The sequence below is a fragment of the Oryx dammah genome, unplaced genomic scaffold (genome assembly GCF_014754425.2).
Source record: "Oryx dammah isolate SB20612 unplaced genomic scaffold, SCBI_Odam_1.1 HiC_scaffold_23, whole genome shotgun sequence".
In the NCBI taxonomy this organism is placed as follows: Eukaryota; Metazoa; Chordata; class Mammalia; order Artiodactyla; family Bovidae; genus Oryx; species Oryx dammah.
In genome coordinates this window covers 5,807,479-5,826,515 of record NW_024070207.1, presented here as the reverse complement: position 1 = coordinate 5,826,515, position 19,037 = coordinate 5,807,479, and positions in this window count along the sequence as shown.

The following is a 19,037-nucleotide window of genomic DNA, read 5'->3' as shown; positions in this document are numbered from 1 at the left end:
GCAATAAAACCAGTTTAATTCTTCCTTCAAGGTCTTAGAGAGTCTGGGATCACCAGATTCACTCCAGGCTTACTATAACATGAACCTTCTCTTTTAGAAGAGACTCGAAGTAGTTTCATTTTTCCAGATTTCAGCATCAGTTGAAGTGTTAGATATGATTTCTTTCAATTAAAATCTAATGTGATTTATAGAAAAAAAGACTAGCTAATTTAACATCCAAGCAGAATATAGACAAACTGACTGTAATAAAGAACTTAAAAAAAAAAAAAAAACTACTTGGTTTCAGGTTGAGCCAGAGAACACAAGGAATGAATCACAAATTGAGTAGAATAATATCAGACTGTGTCCATAATGGGCTGATGATAAAATCATGTCTAAATAGCAATGAATTAAGGTGGATTAACTCAATCATATTTACATGGTTTATATCACACACACTAGAAATGGTGTCAAAATTAAGACTGTCATTCCTATATAAGAATTTTAATAAATTATGCTAAATGTAAGATTATACACCATTGAAAAGTGTACTTATATTAGTATCTCATTGTAATTTTGGTATATTTCTCTCCAGTCTCTCATTCCACTCTAAAGACATTCTTTTCTCTCATTTGCAAAGAAAAAATTATATTTTGATATCTTTATAATGGGAAGGAATGTATTTTTTTAGGGTGGCATGTCTTTTATTGAAGTATAGTTGGTTTACAATGTTGTGTTAATTTATGCTATAAAGCAAAATGCTTTATGCATATTTTATGCATAAAGTTATGCATACACTATATATACATTATTTTTAATTAATTTATTTTTAATGAAGGATAATTGCTTTACAGAATTTTGTTGTTTTCTGTCAAATCTCAGCATGAATCAGCCATAGGTATACGTATATCCCCTCCCTTTAGAACCTCCCTTCCATCTCCCTCCCCATCCCACCTACATTCTTTTTCACATCCTTTTCCATTAGGGTTTATCACAGAATACTGAATATAGTTCCCTGTGCTAAAGAGTAGGACTGTGTTGTTTGCCCATTCTATACATCATAGTTTGCATCTGCTAACCACAAACTCTCACTCCATTTCTCCCTCACTCTCCTCCCCCTGGCAACCACGTGTCTGTTCTCTATATACATTTTTTTTAACCTCACTTTAATTATACAGTATAAATGCACTCATTTGTATTATTTTTCCATTTAATACTATACTGCACCCATGTTTCTAAGTCTTGAAAAATGTGACTTACAATGACTGCACAATATTTCATTTGGTGGATGGCATCATAGATTATGAAACAATTCTTCTATCACTTGCTTCCAGTCTTTCACTGTTATACAGCTATACTCTGATAATCATTATTGTGCATAAAATGGATTGTGCTTGGGATAATTTCTGAAGCATCTTAGATGTGAACTGAGTCATAGTAATATCATTTTTAAGCAGCCTAATATTTATTCTCAAATTGCTTTCCCAAAGGGTTTTACCAAATTCACTTTCACTAGCAAAATACCAGGAAGTCTGTTCCCATATACCTTTGAAAGCATTGAGTGTTTTCATTATCTTAAATAATTGCTAATTTGATAGCAAGAATCATATTTCATTATTTTAATGTGCATATTTTATGTTACTTGTGAGCTGACACATTTTCCATAGATTTGTTGACAGACTTCTTATAAGTTGCCATCATGTCCAAACTTTTCTGAAAGTCCCCAGAAGATATTGCATATATGCTCATGTTTACCAGTTGCTATCTTTTGTGACTAAGAAGTGGACTTAACAAATATCTATATTTGCTGCATTTATTAAAACTGATTTGTCCTGAGGCAGGCAGACTTTCAGAAGAAGAATAGTTTATTTCTTCTAACGAAAAACACTGATACTAAACGTGTGCTTGAAAACAACTTGGGAAATTTGGGCTGAAAAATTTCAGTAGGGAAAGACTGTTTAGGTAAGAAAGAGGCCTTTTGGAATAGTTTAATCATGATTGCCTCCTCAAAAGGAATCTGGAGAAAGCAAGCATATGAGTGACTAGAAAGGGAAGCAGGACAAATAAAAGGAGTGAATAATTCAATTATAATTTTAACTGCTACCAATATTAAATCATTGTTTTAGATAAAGCTTGAACTTTTTCTTTTACCCAAATTATCCACAACTCTCAAGGTTCTTTTCATCTGTATTATTGTCCCATATTATTCAAATTTATCACCTGGTATTTATTAACTTTCCACAATCACTGTCATTTGCAGTTTCATTTAGACTCTTCTTGTCTGAATCACCTAGGTACTAGAGAAATAGAAAACAGCAGGGTGAGTGACTGTTAAGACACTTAGTTGAGTGACTGTTTGACATGTATTCCAGACATATGACAGGTAATAATTAAGACTGCTTAATTAGTTTCTGAATATTGGAATGAAGAACAGTAGCAAAACTGAATAGTACTGATGAAAGATTGAATTACTATAATCAAAACAATCTTTTCTTTTCACTAGATAAAAGACTTTCACATACAATAAGGGTACTGCCTTTCTCTTTGTACAAGAGAAATAAGAGTTGAATTGCCACAGTGATTATAGCAAAGTTCTGGCTTAATTCTTATAATTAAATAATGTTAGAAAGGCATTCAAGAGAGTAAAGCTGGAATTTATCACACAAAGGAAAGGTTGCATTATAAGGCAAATATGGCATTTTAGATATATTGCTGTGGATATTTAATAATTAGATGTAATGGGTTAACATCTATGAGCTAAAACAAGAAAAATACTGAACATAAACAAATTTGGAACACACACTGTTGTGTTTCATTTCTCTTTTTTGAAATTATGAACAGGTTTTGTTAGGACAAAGACTTCTTCTCCCCCAATTTATTCATTATCTATTTCTTTCTTTTCTTACTTTCTACTTTTCTCTCTTTTTCTTCCTTTCTGTTGCCTAATTGTGACTCTGTGTGTGTGTGTGTGTGTGTGTGTGTGTGTGTGTGCTGTTTTTCCCTCTTCAGGAGCAAACAGCTGGGGCTTCCCCCCACTATTAAGACACAGCAACTGCCAAACCTAAATTGTGAAGATTGCAAAATAGATGGAATTCTGAGGGGTGCTTTGTCCCAGAGCATGTGGAATTTGAAAGCAAAAGCAGATGGAGTCCAGGAGAAAGACAGCTTGATGATGGTGATTTTAATGATTAAATGAAAATCGAAATAAGGACCATTGAAGGGTGGAATGAACTGGAAAGCTGTCACAAGGTCACAGAAGGAGAGGAAGGGAGGTTTCAGAAAGTTTCTGTGAACCAGCCTAGCTTTCCTTAAGCAATAAGCCATCGGCAAGAACCCTAATGCTCTAAGAACCCTGAAGCTCCAGGACAATAGATGTGTGTGCCACCTTGATTAGTGATGGCAGGAAACACAGATGGCTGGTTAACCCATTAGGTACTCAGGAAGAGAAGCCACCAGGGAATTTGTGGCAGCTTCATGTAGCCAGACACAAACAGGTGGCAGACAGCCTAAGCTGGGTTCTTTGTGTTTTGTTTCTGACCTTATTTAAAACAACAGGAGTAAAATGCTTATTAGGTCCTAGCTTGACTTTTTTGTTTTCTTTTTAGCTAAGCGTTGATGAACAAGGACAATATCAGGAAGCTCAGTCTCAATTTTGCTTTGATATTTTTATCTCCCTTATTTCTTGTGATTGTCACAGCCATGCTCTTTCTCTGAAAACTGCAATGGAAAATGTTTGACGGCGACCCAGACACTTTAGAGAGAATACTGACTGCTCAACCTCGAAGCTTATCCAAGTCACCCCCATGTTAAGCAGCATGGTAGCTTGGTTATGTGAATGTGTGAAACTCAAGGGCAGCCATGTCAAATGCAGATGTAATGGCAGGTCAGTTCTGTAGGTGATCACATCTGTTGTCAGGTTTGTTTATTGTGTGAAGTACACAAAAAGGCTTTAGGTAATATTATCCACTAAAGGCAGACAGCAGAGAGGCTGATGCATAAGTTAAATATATAACCTGTGAATTGCTCCAGTCATTCTTTGATTTGTTGTTAATCCAATTTCTGTAGCTTGCTCAATTTTGCATTTCAGGAAAAACATTTTTTTAATTTTTTTAAATATAAATTTATTTATTTCAATTGGAGGTTAATTTACAATATTGTATTGGTTTTGCCATACATCAACATGAATCTGCCACAGGTATACATGTGTTCCCCATCCTGAACCCCCCTCCCATCTCCCTCCCTGTACCATCCCTCTGGATCGTCTAAGTGCACCAGCCCCAAGCATCCAGTATCATGCATCGAACCTGGACTGGCGATTCGATTCATATATGATATTATACATGTTTCAATGCCATTCTCCCAAATCATCCCACCCTCTCCCTCTCCCACAGAGTCCAAAAGACTGTTCTATACATCTGTGTCTCTTTTGCTGTCTCACATACAGGGTTATCATTACCATCTTTCTAAATCCCATATATATGCATTAGTATACTGTATTGGTGTTTTTCTTTCTGGTTTACTTCACTCTGGCTCCAGTTTCATCCACCTCATTAGAACTGATTCAAATGTATTCTTTTTAATGGCTGAATAATACTCCATTGTGTATATTTACCACAGCTTTCTTATCCATTCGTCTGCTGATGGACATCTAGGTTGCTTCCATGTCCAATGATAGTGAAAATGATCCAAAATCTTGAAATCAAAATGAAATCACAGATAAATAGCCTGGAGACAAGGATTGAAAAGATGCAAGAAAGATTTAACAAGGATCTAGAAGAAATAAAAAAAGAGTCAATTTATAATGAATAATGCAATAAATGAGATCAAAAACACTCTAGAGGCAACAAATAGTAGAATAACAGAGGCAGAAGATAGGATTAGTGAATTAGAAGATGGAATGGTAGAAATAAATGAATCAGAGAGATAAATAGAAAAATGAATTAAAAGAAATTAGGACAATCTCAGAGACCTCCAGGACAGTGTTAAATGCCCCAATATTCGAATCATAGGAGTCCCAGAAGAAGAAGACAAAAAGAAAGACCATGAGAAAATACTTGAGGAGATAATAGTTGAAAACTTCCCTAAAATGGGGAAGGAAATAAGCACCCAAGTCCAAGAAACCCAGAGTCCCAAACAGGATAAACCCAAGGCGAAACACCCCAAGACACATATTAATCAAATTAACAAAGATCAAACACAAAGAAAAAATATTAAAATCAGCAAGAGAAAAACAATAAATAACAAACAAGGGGATTCCCATAAGGATAACAGCTGAACTTTTAATAGAAACTCTTCAGGCCAGGAGGGAATGGCACAACATACTTAAAGTGATGAAAGAAAATAACCTATAGCCCAGATTACTGTACCCAGCAAGGATCTCATTCAAATATGAAGCAGAAATCAAATGCTTTACAGACAAGCAAAAGCTGAGAGAATTCAGCACTACCAAACCAAATCTCCAACAAATGCTAAAGGAAAACATTTTTAAATGCTGTAAAATAAAGCAGAAAATTTTTGTTGTACAGCTACAAGAAACCAGATTTTCAATCTGAGCATGCCTTTCATATCAGGTTCTTGTGACAAAATATTTAACTGGTTCAAAAGAATGTGGTATAACCTTTGGCCTCCTTATAATAGAAGAACAGGCAAAACAAGTTAGAAAAAGATTCAGTAAGTAATAGCTAAGATGCCGTAAGTAATAGCTGACCAGGGTCAGTTTCAGACCAGAAATTCTGTAGGACTATATACAAAATGATTGTTTTTCTTAGACCAGAAAGATATTCATGAGGCAACACAAAAGAAAAGTAGGAAAAGCTGAGTTTGTAATTACCAGGCTTCCACTCTGCTCCTACATGTGGCTAAAGTAGGTTTCATTCATATGAGTTCCTGTCAAGAAATACATTGGGGAAATGTTGGGGTAAACAAACTTAAAGAATTATCTTTGCTAATAGTCTTCTCAGTCATTTAAAGGCTTAAGCACATTGTGAAATTTCCAAAGTGTATATGTACAATGTTTGCTACCCATATTGAGAATATAGAATCTTATTGTGCTTTTTGTTACAGGGCATTTCATGATGTAAGCTGAGACAGAAATAGCTTCTTGGTACTGTGAAGCATTGTCATCTCCTATGCCATATCAAAATAGAAACTAGGAGATTAGCAATTGAAAATCAGGGAAGATGCAAATCTAGTGAGGATGAGGGGGAGCATAACAGCTTTAACTTAATAAATTTCTAACTCAACATTTTCTAATGTGTGTGGTGCAGATTTCCTGTTCCAAATGACATCAATAAACATTGGGGGAAAATGTGATTTTTGTGGTCAAATGAGTTTAGGCAAAATTTAATTCAATGAAATTAAGCAGATTTCTTTTAAAAGACATCTCTTTGAATCATTTTAAAAGCAGACAATTAGTGTGGTGGTTATCCAGTTCATAAATTTCCCCTTCCCTGGGAACTGCTCCTATTACTCAGAAATTTGTCCTATGCAGTCACATATGTTCTGATACCCTGGACATGGCTTATTGGTCAACTGGGCTTCGCGGATATCTGTGATTTTTAAGTGGCCATGAGAGGAGGTTTCCAAATCTGACTCTACCCTCACATGGAAGTTAGGCAAAAACACTGATTCTTGTGCCCCAAGATCTCTAAACTGGAATGTATTGTACTTAATTTATATAGCAAATGTTTAATAATTATAGCTAAGAATTATTGAAGACTGGCAATGCAGTATATATCAAGCACTGTAGTTCTTAACAAGATTTCCTATCCTGTCCAGTACTGATGTCAGGATGTACATTTGGAAAGTTCTGTGAATTCTTGCTGCTGAGAACTGCAGTAGTTACTCTTACTGAGAGTCCATCAGTCAACGTTTTTTTTTTATTTTTGTGAATTACCACAATATCCTTCTAACAAATTCCCTTTAAGGCTTATGCTAGTGCAAGTTGAATTCTGTTACTTGCAACCCAAAGAACCTTAACTAATACAGTTTTGGGATTTCCTAGAAGGGGATTATAACATGCAGAATTTCACAACTATACTTAACCACTGGATGCTTTTTCTCAAGGAGCTTCTTGTTACATCAGTGTTCTGCTGCACATGGTTTGGGGACTCACTAGTTTCTGGTAATTGATTTAACAGTGCTGTGAACTTCCTGCAGACTATACACTGAATGTTGAATTTTAAGCTTAGTTCTAGAGGTTATATTAATTGCTTTACTGTAAGTTCTTCTGCCTTTTCTAAAGCCAGCTTGTACTTCTGGAAGTTCTTGGCTCATGTACTATTGAAGTTTAGCTTGAAGGATTTTGAGCATTACCTTGCTACCATGTTAAATGAGTGTAATTGTGTGGTAGTTTGAACATTATTTGGCATAGCCCTTCTTTGGGATTGGAATGAAAAGTGACCTTTTCCAGCCCTGTGTCCACTGCTGAGTTTTCCAAATTTGCTGGCCTATTGAGTGCAGCACTTTCACAGAATCATCTTTTAGGATTTGTAATAGCTTGGCTGGAATTCCATCACCTCCACAAGCTTTGTTTGTAGTGATGCTTCCTAAGGCCCACTTGACTTTCCATTCCAGGATGTCTGGCTCTAGGTGAGTGATCACACCATCGTGATTATCCAGGTCATTAAGATTTTTTGTATAGTCCTTCTATGTATCCTTGTCATCTCTTCTTAATATCTTCTGCTTCTGTTAGGTCCATATCATTTCTGTCCTTTACTGTGCCCATCTTTGCATGAAAATATTCCCTTGGTATCTCTAATTTTCCTGAAGAGATCTCTACTCTTCCCCATTCTATTGTTTTCCTCTATTTCCTTGCATTGTTCACTTTGGAAGGCTTTCTCATCTCTCCTTATTCTTTGGAATTCTGTATTTATGGATATATTTTTCTTTTTCTCCTTTGCCTTTTCTTTCTCTTCTTTTCTCAGCTATTTGTAAGGCCACCTCAGACAGCCATTTTGCATTTCTTTTTCTTGGGGATGGTTTTGATCACCGCCTTCTGTACAATGTTATGAACCTCCATCCATAGTTCTTCAGGTACTTGGTCTATCAGATCAAATTGCAAACATCTGTTGGATCAAAGAAAAAGCAAGAGAATCCCAGGAAAACATCTATTTTTGCTTCATCGACTAGGCTAAAGCCTTTGAGACTGCGTGGATCACAACAAACTGTGGAAAATTCTTAAAAGTTTTGGAATACCAGATCACCTTACCAGCTTCCTGCAAAACCTGTATGCAGGTCAAGAAGCAACAGTTAGAACCCGACATGGAACAAACTGCAAATTGGGAAAGGAGTATGTCAAGTTTATATATGGCCACCCTGCTAATTTAACTACCATGCAGAGTACATCATGCAAAATGCCAGGCTGGATGATGCACAAGCTGGAATCAAGATTGATGAGAGAAATATTAATAACCTCAAATATTCAGATGACATCACTCTTATGGCAGAAAGTGAAGAGGCACGAAAGAGTCTCTTAATGAAGATGAAAGAAGAGAGTGAAAAGCTGGCTTTTTAAAACTCAACATTTAAAAAGTAAGATCATGGCATCTGGTCCCAACATTTAATGGAAAATGGATGAGGAAACAATGGAAACAGTGACAGACTTTATTTTCTTGGGCTCCAAGATCACTGCAGATGGTGACTGCAACCATGAAGTTAAAAGACACTTGCTCCTTGGAAGAAAAGCTATGACCAACCTAGACAGCATGTTAAAAAGCAGAAACCTTACTTTTCCAACAAAGGCCCATACAGTCAAAGCCATGGTTTTTCCAGTAGTTATGTATGGATGTGAGAGCTGGACCACAAAGAAGGCTGCACACCAAAGAATTGATGCTTTCAAACTGTGGTTTTGAAGAGACTCTTGAGAGTCCCTTGGACTGCAAGAAGATGATATTAGTCAGTCCTAAAGGAAATCAGCACTGAATATTCACTGGAAGGACTGATGCTAAAGCTGAAGCTTCAATACTTTGGCCACCTGATATGAAGAGCTGACTCACAGGAAGAGATCCTAATGCTGGAAAAGACTGAAGGGAGGAGGAGAAGGGGAGAACAGAGGACAGGACGGTTGCATAGCATCACCGAATCATTAGTGATGAGTTAGAGCAAACTCTGGGAGATGGTGAAGGACAGGCAGGCCTGGTGTACTGCAGTCCACGGGGGTTGCAAAGAGTCAGACAAAACTGAGTGACCGAACAATATGTTCTTAGATTTAGGGCACAGTTAAATACAAGTAAATAAAGCCTTGATACTCAGTTTCAGTATTTCTCTTAGAAAAGAAATCGGGACTCTCCCTCAGTGATGCAGTACCATTTGTACATGACAACTAAATCTACAATGAACCCAGAGGCAAGACCCAGATGATTTAATCCATGGCTGATCACTCTACAGCCATAAGTAAATTTTTTAAAAAAAGTATTATTAATTGAATTGAAAAAAATAATGAGTTTCTAAATATCTAAAAGATTATGGACAAATCACAGGATAAAATTCAGTAGAATAGCAGCAAATTCAGTTGAAATCTAAATTCTGCCATTTATTAGCTCTGTAGCTTTGGAAAAGGTCTTTTATACTTCTAGAAGCCAGTTCCCTATTCTACAAAATGGAGACAATTTCTCCCTTTCTTTGGCGGGGGGTGGTTATGACTAAATGAAATAATAGTCATTATAATATAGTTACAACTTATTAACACAGTTTTACATACCAGGAACTATGCTAAGCCCTTTAATTAGTTTCCATATTTAATTTTCTATACCATCCTGTGAGGTGATTACTATTAATTTTTCCATTTTGTTGATAAGAAAACCTAAGAAATACTAAGAACATTGCCTAAAGATGCTTAGTAAACAAGAATCAAGATACAAACCTAGAAAGTTGGAATTCAATGCCTACTGTAAGTATTTAGTATTTATCCATTTCCTCCAGAAAGCTTTATCTGTCCCTTTGACAAACTGACAGTAGAGAAACGTCCTAAAAGTACATTCAGATTGTGAAGAAAAACATTATAAATTTGGGTGGGTGATACTGGTGAACACAAGCTAGGATCAAGATTGCTGGGAGAAATATCAATAACCTCAGATATGCAGATGACACCACCCTTATGGCAGAAAGTGAAGACGGAATAAAAAGCCTCTTGATGAAAGTGAAAGAGGAGAGTGAAAAAGTTGGCTTAAAGCTCAAATTCAGAAAACGAAGATCATGGCATCCGGTCCCATCACTCCATGGGAAATAGATGGTGAAACAGTGGAAACAGTGTCAGACTTTATTTTGGGGGGCTCCAAAATGACTGCAGATGGTGACTGCAGCCATGAAATTAAAAGACGCTTACTCCTTGGAAGGAAAGTTACCACTAACCTAGACAGCATATTCAAAAGCAGAGACATTACTTTGCCTACTAAGGTCCATCTAGTCAAGGCTATGGTTTTTCCTGTGGTCATGTGTGGATGTGAGAGTTGGACTGTGAAGAAGGCTGAGCACCAAAGAATTGATGCTTTTGAACTGTGGTGTTGGAGAAGACTCTTGAGAGTCCCTTGGACTGCAAGGAGATCCAACCAGTCCATTCTGAGGAGATCAGGCCTGGGCTTTCTTTGGAAGGAATGATGCGAAAGCTGAAGCTCCAGTACTTTGGCCACCTCATGTGAAGAGTTGACTCATTGGAAAAGACTCTGATGCTGGGAGGCATTGGGGGCAGGAGAGAAGGGGACGACAGAGGATGAGATGGCTGGATGGCATCACTGACTTGATGGACGTGAGTCTGAGTGAACTCCAGGAGTTGGTGATGGACAAGGACGCCTGGCGTGCTGCGATTCATGGGGTCGCAAAGAGTCGGACACGACTGAGTGACTGAACTGAACTGAACTGATACTGGTGAATTCTGGTTTCTATTCTTGGTCAATTTAGGCATCTTTAGAAGGATGATCTCAGTGGAAAGGAGAAAGGATTGAATGGCTAAGAGAATCACAGTAAAACAAGGAAAACTGACTGGAGCACCTGTATCATAGAAAGAATCCTGAAGGAGTGCTAGGTTTGGGGTGTGAGGTAAGGGTTTTACCTAGAGTGGGAATGTGGATTGCTTTAAAAAGAATAGGTTAAGACACATGGTGATAAAATGTTCAAAGTTTGAAGAGTAAGGATGAGCAAACTGGTTTGTTTGGATAAAGAACAAAATTTAAATTAAAAGGTATGAAATGTGCTGTGTGTTTAGTTGCTCAGTCATGTCAGACTGCGACCCCATGGACTGCAGCCCACCAGGCTCCACAGTCCATGGAATTCTCTAGGCAAGAATACTGGAGTGGGTTGCCATTCCCTCTTTCAGGGGATCTTCCTGACCCAGGGATCAAACCCAGGTCTCCCACATTGCAGGCAGATTCTTTACCATCTGAGCCACCAGGGAAGCAGATTGAGAAATGACCCAAGGATAAAGTGCCTCCCTCTGTTTCGTATAGGAGTTGTTACTTTGTGTGAGGCATTATCCTAATCATTTTATTTGCATGAAATCTTCAAATGCTCATACCAACTCTATGAAGTTGGCACAATTATTAGATCTATTTTACTGTTGAGGAAAATGAGAAACATAGAAGTTCAATAACTTACCCAAGGTTACTAGGAAGTGGAAAAGCCAGAATTGAAACATAGGAAACTGAGCTTCAGATCCTATGATATTTACCAGTATGTTCTACCACTTTGTAGCCTGGCTTGGCTTAATTATGTTACTCTCTTTCTCATAAAACTAAAGTAGCTTCTTATGGCTTCTATTAGCAAATTTACCGTCTTCTCCATGACCCTTAGGGATCAATATCAACTTGAAACTCTTGATCATCAACATCATTTTTCATCACTCTCTCCAAATGGACCCTCCTCTATTATAGAGAAATTAATGTTTCTCTACCCAGAGTGCCCTCTGTCAGCTGATTCATTGTCTGAATTCCTCTAAAATTCAGCTCAAAAACTTTAGCTATTTCCTCCGAGAAGACCTCTCTGACTTTTTCCATTGAATATCAATTCTAAATTACTCTTTTTTTCCTCATAAAATGTATTAGCTCAGTGGATATTGAGTGAATGCTGATTACTTTACCCTTAGTAAACTTACTTAATAAGTGATATTGAGTCTATGTGTTTTTGAGCATGTGTCCTTCTGCTAAATGGATTATCAGTTCCTTGCCATCAAACAGTATATTTGTCCACAATATCCATTCATTTGATGCTGACCACATAGAATAGGTGAAATTGTAAGAAAATAGTAGCAAAAACAGTGGGAAAGTATTTCCTTTCTCACCATCTGTCCAGATACAGAATTTTATCTGAGAAAAGTTTAAGTTTACACTGTTAATATTTTCCCCAACCAGGAAGAAATACCAGTGTTGTAAAGGTTGAGGCTCATTTTCTTACTTGTGAAGATCAGATCATTGGTTCAAATGATGACCCTGTATGCAGGACAGCAAAAAAGACACAGATGTGTATAGCGGACTTTTGGACTCAGAGGGAGAGGGTGAGATGATTTGGGAGAATGGCATTGAAACATGTATAATATAATGTAAGAATCGAATCGCCAGTCTATGTCCGATGCAGGATATGGCATGCTTGGGGCTGGTACACGGGGATGACCCAGAGAGATGTTGTGGGGAGGGGAGTGGGGGGGGGGTTCATGTTTGGGAACGCATGTACACCCGTGGTGGATTCATGTCAATGTATGGCAAAACCAATACAGAATTGTAAAGTAAAATTAAAAAAAAAAATCAGTTTAGCTTTGAAGTAAGTGTAGGTTAACCATGCCTTTTACAAGATAGGTTTTAATTTACAGAGTTCTGCAGAGATTGTTTCAGAGAAGGCAATGGCAACCCACTCCAGTATTCTTGCCCGGAAAATCCCATGGATGGAGAGCCTCGTAGGCTGCAACCCATGGGGTCGTCAAGAGTTGGACACAACTGAGCGACTTCACTTTTCACTTTCATGAATTGGAGAAGGAAACGGCGACCCACTCCAATTTTCTTGCCTGGAGAATCCCAGGGATGGGGAAGCCTGGTGAGCTGCTGTCTATGGGGTCGCACAGAGTCAGACAGGGCTGAAGCGACTTAGCAGCAGCAATAGCAGAGATTGTTTATTTCATAATTACTGAAAAATGGCAAGTATCCCACATACTACCCTTTCCTTCTGAATATAAAAATGTACTTGCTTATGTACAAATATTTGTTTGGCTACCAGACAATGGAGAAGATTCCCACTTGTGTTTAGAGGAATGGAGTCAGTTGCTGTTACTGCTGCTAAGTTACTTCAGTCATGTCTGACTCTGTGCGACCCCATAGATGGCAGCCCAACAGCTCCCCGTTCCTGGGATTCTCCAGACAAGAGTACTGGAGTAGGGTGCCATTGCCTTCTTCAATGGAGTCAGTTGGTACTCACTAATTCAGCCAAGGTTCTCTCTGCTAATGGAGAAACATGTCTGTCTGTGTAGCTAAACAAACACTGGATTATTCACTTTTCTTTTGGCAAATACCAGAGAGGAAATGCCCATGATACTTGCTGTTTATCATGAATGACTGTTGGGAGAGGTCCCTTGGTAAAGGGAACACTGTACAAGCCAAGACAATAAAGATAAATTTAAATACTGTGGAATTTTTTTTTGTGTTAATATATATCCAAGCCTTCATGTAGTTTTTGTTTTCTCTGAATACCCTGTGATTCTGTGGAATCTTTCTTCTGTAGGGCTCCAAGCTTAGATTAAAGGAACTAACATAAGTGACCCAGTATTTACTCAAGTCCAGACAGTTCATGGTTCTTTTTGAATTCGTAAAGAAAGATGATAAAGACTAACCATGGTTTCTGCCCTCAAAAATCTTGTTCTTAAATAGATATATGATCATATAACTTTCTGGGTGAAGTAGTTGTGAATAAAAATAATATGTAAACTATATATAGCAGGAGAGATTATTGAAATTTATTTGAACTAAAAAGAGGAAGTGTTAAATCAGACTAAGACACATATAAGTCTTTGTTTTCAATTAGCTCAGCTGATTAAAGCAAGGTATTAATGAGGACAAAGTACAATGGAATTAGAAATTAAGTAGGAGTACAAAGATCTGAGTTACAGTTTCAGTACTACAATTAATTATCTGTTTGACATGAGCAATGGGATCACTATTGTAACCCTTAAAAGTAGGAGTATGTATTTGTTAAACTGCAGTAAAAACTTCATTCGTCTTACTTTTTCAAAAAATACATTGTCGAAATATGATTGATATTTTTTAAAACTGTATTTAATGTATACAACTTGATGAGTTTAGAGTTAAGAACATACCCACAAAACTATCACCACAATCAATGGCATAAACATATCACCTCCAAAAGTTTTATCCTGCCTTCTATGTTTTTCGTGATAATAGCCCTTAACATAAGATCTACTGTTTTAGTAAAATTTAAGCATACAATACAGTTTAATTAACTATTGATCGTATGCAGTAGAGTAAATATCCAGGCTTTGAACTACTGAAACTTCATACTTTTTAACCAATACCTCCCCATTTCCTCCTACACTCAGCCCCTAATAACCAGAATTCTACTCTGCTTCTGTTAATTTATTTTAGAGTCCTTATATAAGTGAGACCATGTAGTATTTGTCCTTCTGTGCCTGACTTATTTCACTTAAAATTATGTCCTCAAGGTTTATCTATGTTGTCACAAATAATAAGATTTCTTTCTTTTTTATGGTTGAATATTATCTCATTGCATGGAAGCTTTGTTTACCCATTCATCCACTGATGGACATTTTGGTTACTTTTATGTCTTGGCTATTGCGAAAAATGGTTCAGTGAACATGGATGTACAGATATCTCTTCGAGATCCTGATTTCAATTCCTTTGTATATAGCCAGAAGTGAAATTTCTAGATCATATCATAATTCTAGTTTTAATTTTGTAAGAACCGTCCATACTGTTTTTCACAGTGGCTGTACCAATTTATATTTCTACCAACAGTATACTAAGAAGGCATCCTATGGAATGGGAGATTTTTGCAAACCGCTTGTCTGATAAAAGATTAATGTTCAAAATGCAACCCACTGGAGTGGGTTGCCATTTCCTTCTCCAGCGAATATGTCCAAACTAGGGGTTGAACCCAGGTCTCCTGCACTGCAGACAGATTCTTTACCAACTGACCACCAGGGAATCCCATTAATTATTAGGGTAATGGAAATTAAAACCACAATAAAATATCACTTCACACCTGTTACAGTAACTATTATTCAAAAAGCAAAACACCAAGTGTTGATGAGAATGTGGAGAAAAAGGAATGCTTGTAATATTTTTAGCTGTAACCAAAAGACATTAAAAATATAGTTTTAGAAAAGAGATATCACAGGGCCATAGAATTTAAGTATTTCATTACTCTCATTTCTTTTTCAAAACACATAAATTTTAGAGAAATTATTTTTTAAATAAGTCAATTTCATCATCTCTTATTTAGCTACTTCATAAAAGATAATCGGCTACAATTTGTGTGATTGAGACATAGTACTCAACTGCTCTAAACTTAAAGTCCTTCCTTTGTAAAAACAGGAATGAGGACTAAATGCATTTATGTATATAAAACATCTAACACAAGGCTTGGTACATAGTAAGTGCTCAAAATAAACTCTGGAAGCACTAGAATATTAAGACTAAAGCTACTAGAAAGCAATCTAATTTATCATCACATCAAAAAGAATAAAATATCTAGGAATAAATCTAACTAAGGAGGTATAAGATCTGTACTCAGAAAACTATAAGACACTGATGAAAAAAATGGAAAATGACATAAAGAGATAGAAAGTTAGAGCACATTTATAGATTGGAAGAATTAATACTGTTAAAATAATCACACTACTCAAGGCAGTCTACTGATTGACATTTTTTTTACAGAATTAAGGAAATACTTTTAAAATGTGTATGGAAACACAAGAGACTCTAAGTAGCCAAAAAATATCTTGATAAAGAAGAATAAAGCTGGAGGTATCACAGTCCTTGACTTCAGACTACACTACAAAGCTATCGTAATCAAAACAACATGATACTGGCACAAAAACAGACACATAGAACAGAATAGAGAACAGAATAAAATAGAATAGAATAGAGAGAATAGAAATAGAACAGAATAGAGAGCCCCCAAACAACCCTACACTAACATGGGCAAATAATCTACAACAAAGGAGGCAAAAATATACAATGGGGAAAAGTGGCCTCTCCGGTAAATGGTGTTGGGAAAACTGGACAAGTAAAGTTTAAACTAGACTACTCTTTCATACTATGCACAAAAATGAACTAAAAATAGATCGAAAGCTTAAACATAAGACCTGAAATCATAAAACTTCTAGAAGAAGTTTTACATAGGCAATAAGTTCTTTGATATTGGTCTTGGTAAAGTTTTTTTGGCTATGTCCCCTCAGGCAAGGGAAAAAAAAGCAAAAATAAATGGGACTAGAACAAACAAAGTCCTTTTGTACAGTGAAGAAACCTATCAACAAATTGAAAAGGCCACCTACTGAATGGGAGGAGATATCTGCAAATGATATATCAGTAAGGGATTACTCTCCAAAATATACAAATAACTTACACTATTCATCATATAAAACCTAAACATTTCCAATTAAAAATGGGCAGAGGGCTTAAATAGACATTTTCTGAAGAAAATATACAGATATTCATTATCACTAATCATCAGGAAAATGCAGATCACAACCACAATGAGATATCACACCACACAATGCAGAAAGACTATTATCAAAAAGACAACAAATAGGAAGTGTTGGAAAGGATGTGGAAAAAAGGAAGGCCCCATGCATTGCTGGTGGTGTGGCCACTACAGAAAACAGTATGCAGATTCCTCAGAACATTAAAAATAGAACTACCACATGCTTCAGAAATTCCATCCTGGGTATTTATCTGAAGAAAACAAAAACACTTATTAGAAAAGATATATGTACCCTTATGTCCACTGCAGTATTATGTACAATAGCCAAGATATGGAAGCAGCCATAGATGAATGGATGGATAAGGAAGAGGTGGTGTGTGTGTATGTGTATGTGTGTGTGTGATGGAATATTGAAAGTGAAAGTGAAAGTGCCAGTTGTTCAATTGTGTTCAACTCTTTGCAACTGCATGGACTATAGCTCTCCAGGCTCCTCTGTCCATGGAATTTTCTAGGCAAGAATATTAGAGTGTGTAGCCATTGCCTTCTCTAGGGGATCTTCCTGATCCAGGGATCAAACTCAGGTCTCCTGCATTGCAGGCAAAGTCTTTACCATCTGAGCCACCAGGGAATCCCAATGGAATATTACTCAGACATAAAAATAATGAAATCTTGCATTTGTAACATGAATGGACCTAGAGTATGTTATGATAAAATGAAACAAGTCAGACAGAGAAAGACAAATACTGTATGATTTCACTTCCATGTGGAATCTAAAAAACAAAACAAAAGAACAAACAAAACAAAATAGAAACAGCTATAGATACAGATAACAAACAAATGGTTGCCAGAGGGGAGGGTTTGGAGAGAAGAAAGAAATAAGTGAGGGAGGTATAAACTTCCATTTGCAAAATAAATGAGTCACAAGTATGAAATATGCAGTGTGGGAGTAGAGTCAATAACTATGTAATATATTTGTATGATGATACATTATAACTAGGCATCATGGTGATCATTTTGAATTGTACAGAAATATTGAATCACTCTATTGTGTAACAGAAACAAACATGGTGCTATAATAAATTACACTTAAAAAAAAATCTTATAGAAAGAGATCAGATTTGTGGTTACTGGAGGTAGGGGGTAGAGGGAGGGGGAATTGGATGAAGGCTATCAAAATATATAAACTTCCAGTTATAAGAAAAATAAATATAGGGATATAACATACCAAAAGAAGAAGAAAGAAGATGAGGAGGACAGGGGAAGGGGAGGGCTAAGGAAAGCAGCAGCAGAAGAAGGCCACTAGAGGCATACAATTTGGGTTCAAATTCTAGATTTCCTATTTATTTACTGTGTTACCTTGGACAACTTATTTAACCTTCCTAAACCTAAATTTTCTCTTCTATAAAATAGAAATAATGGTATCTACTTTATAGGATTTTTATGAATACTAAATGCAATGAGATATGTAGAACAAGTCCTGACACATAAAGCTCAATAAATGTAATTCATTCACTCAACACATGTTTATGGAACATTTCCCATATGCCTGTCACTGTTCTGTTGTGCAAAACAATGGAGAGCCAAGGCAGAAAATAATCCTCGCTTTCATGAATGTCCTATTCTGATTGGGAAAGTAAACAATATATAAACAAACAAATAATATCAAATATAAGTACCATGTGGAAACTAAAGAATAAGGGACTAGGGAGAGGAGGCAGGAAGCATTCTATTTTTACTTAGAGTTGTTTCAAAAGGCTTCTTCCCTGAGGATATAGCAGTTAATCAGAGACCTAGAAGATGTCAAGGTAGACAGCCATGTACACATGAAGAGGAAGAACATTTCATATAGAGATTGCAGTTGGTGTAATGATCCTAAGAAGGCAAAAATAATCTTAGTGTTCTCTAGGAAGAACAAAGACATTGATGTGCATGGGAAATAGTGAGTGAGAAGGGAAAGAGAAGGAGGGAATGGCATTAGATCAAAAAGGTAGGCAGGGGTCAGATCATGTTGCACGTGCATTCTAAATTGCTTCCGTCATGTCTGACTCTTTGCGGCCCTATGGATTCTAGCCCGTCAGGCTCCTCTGTCCATGGGGTTTCCCAGGCAAGAATACTGGGAGTGGGTTGCCATGACTTACTCCAGGGGATCTTCCCGATCCAGGGACTGAATCCTCATCTCTTACGCCTTCTGCATTGGCAGGTGGGTTCTTTACCACTAGAGACACCTGAGAAGCCCAGATCACGTTGGATTGTGTCAAATGCTAGCTATCATCAGTTATCATTGTGAATCTCAAGGGATCTTGATTATTGAAGTAATGTTTTTATTCCATTTAGTAAATCCTCATAATTATGAAGCAGAAACTTCTTATGAAAAATGATAACAATTGTAATAGTGGCTGACT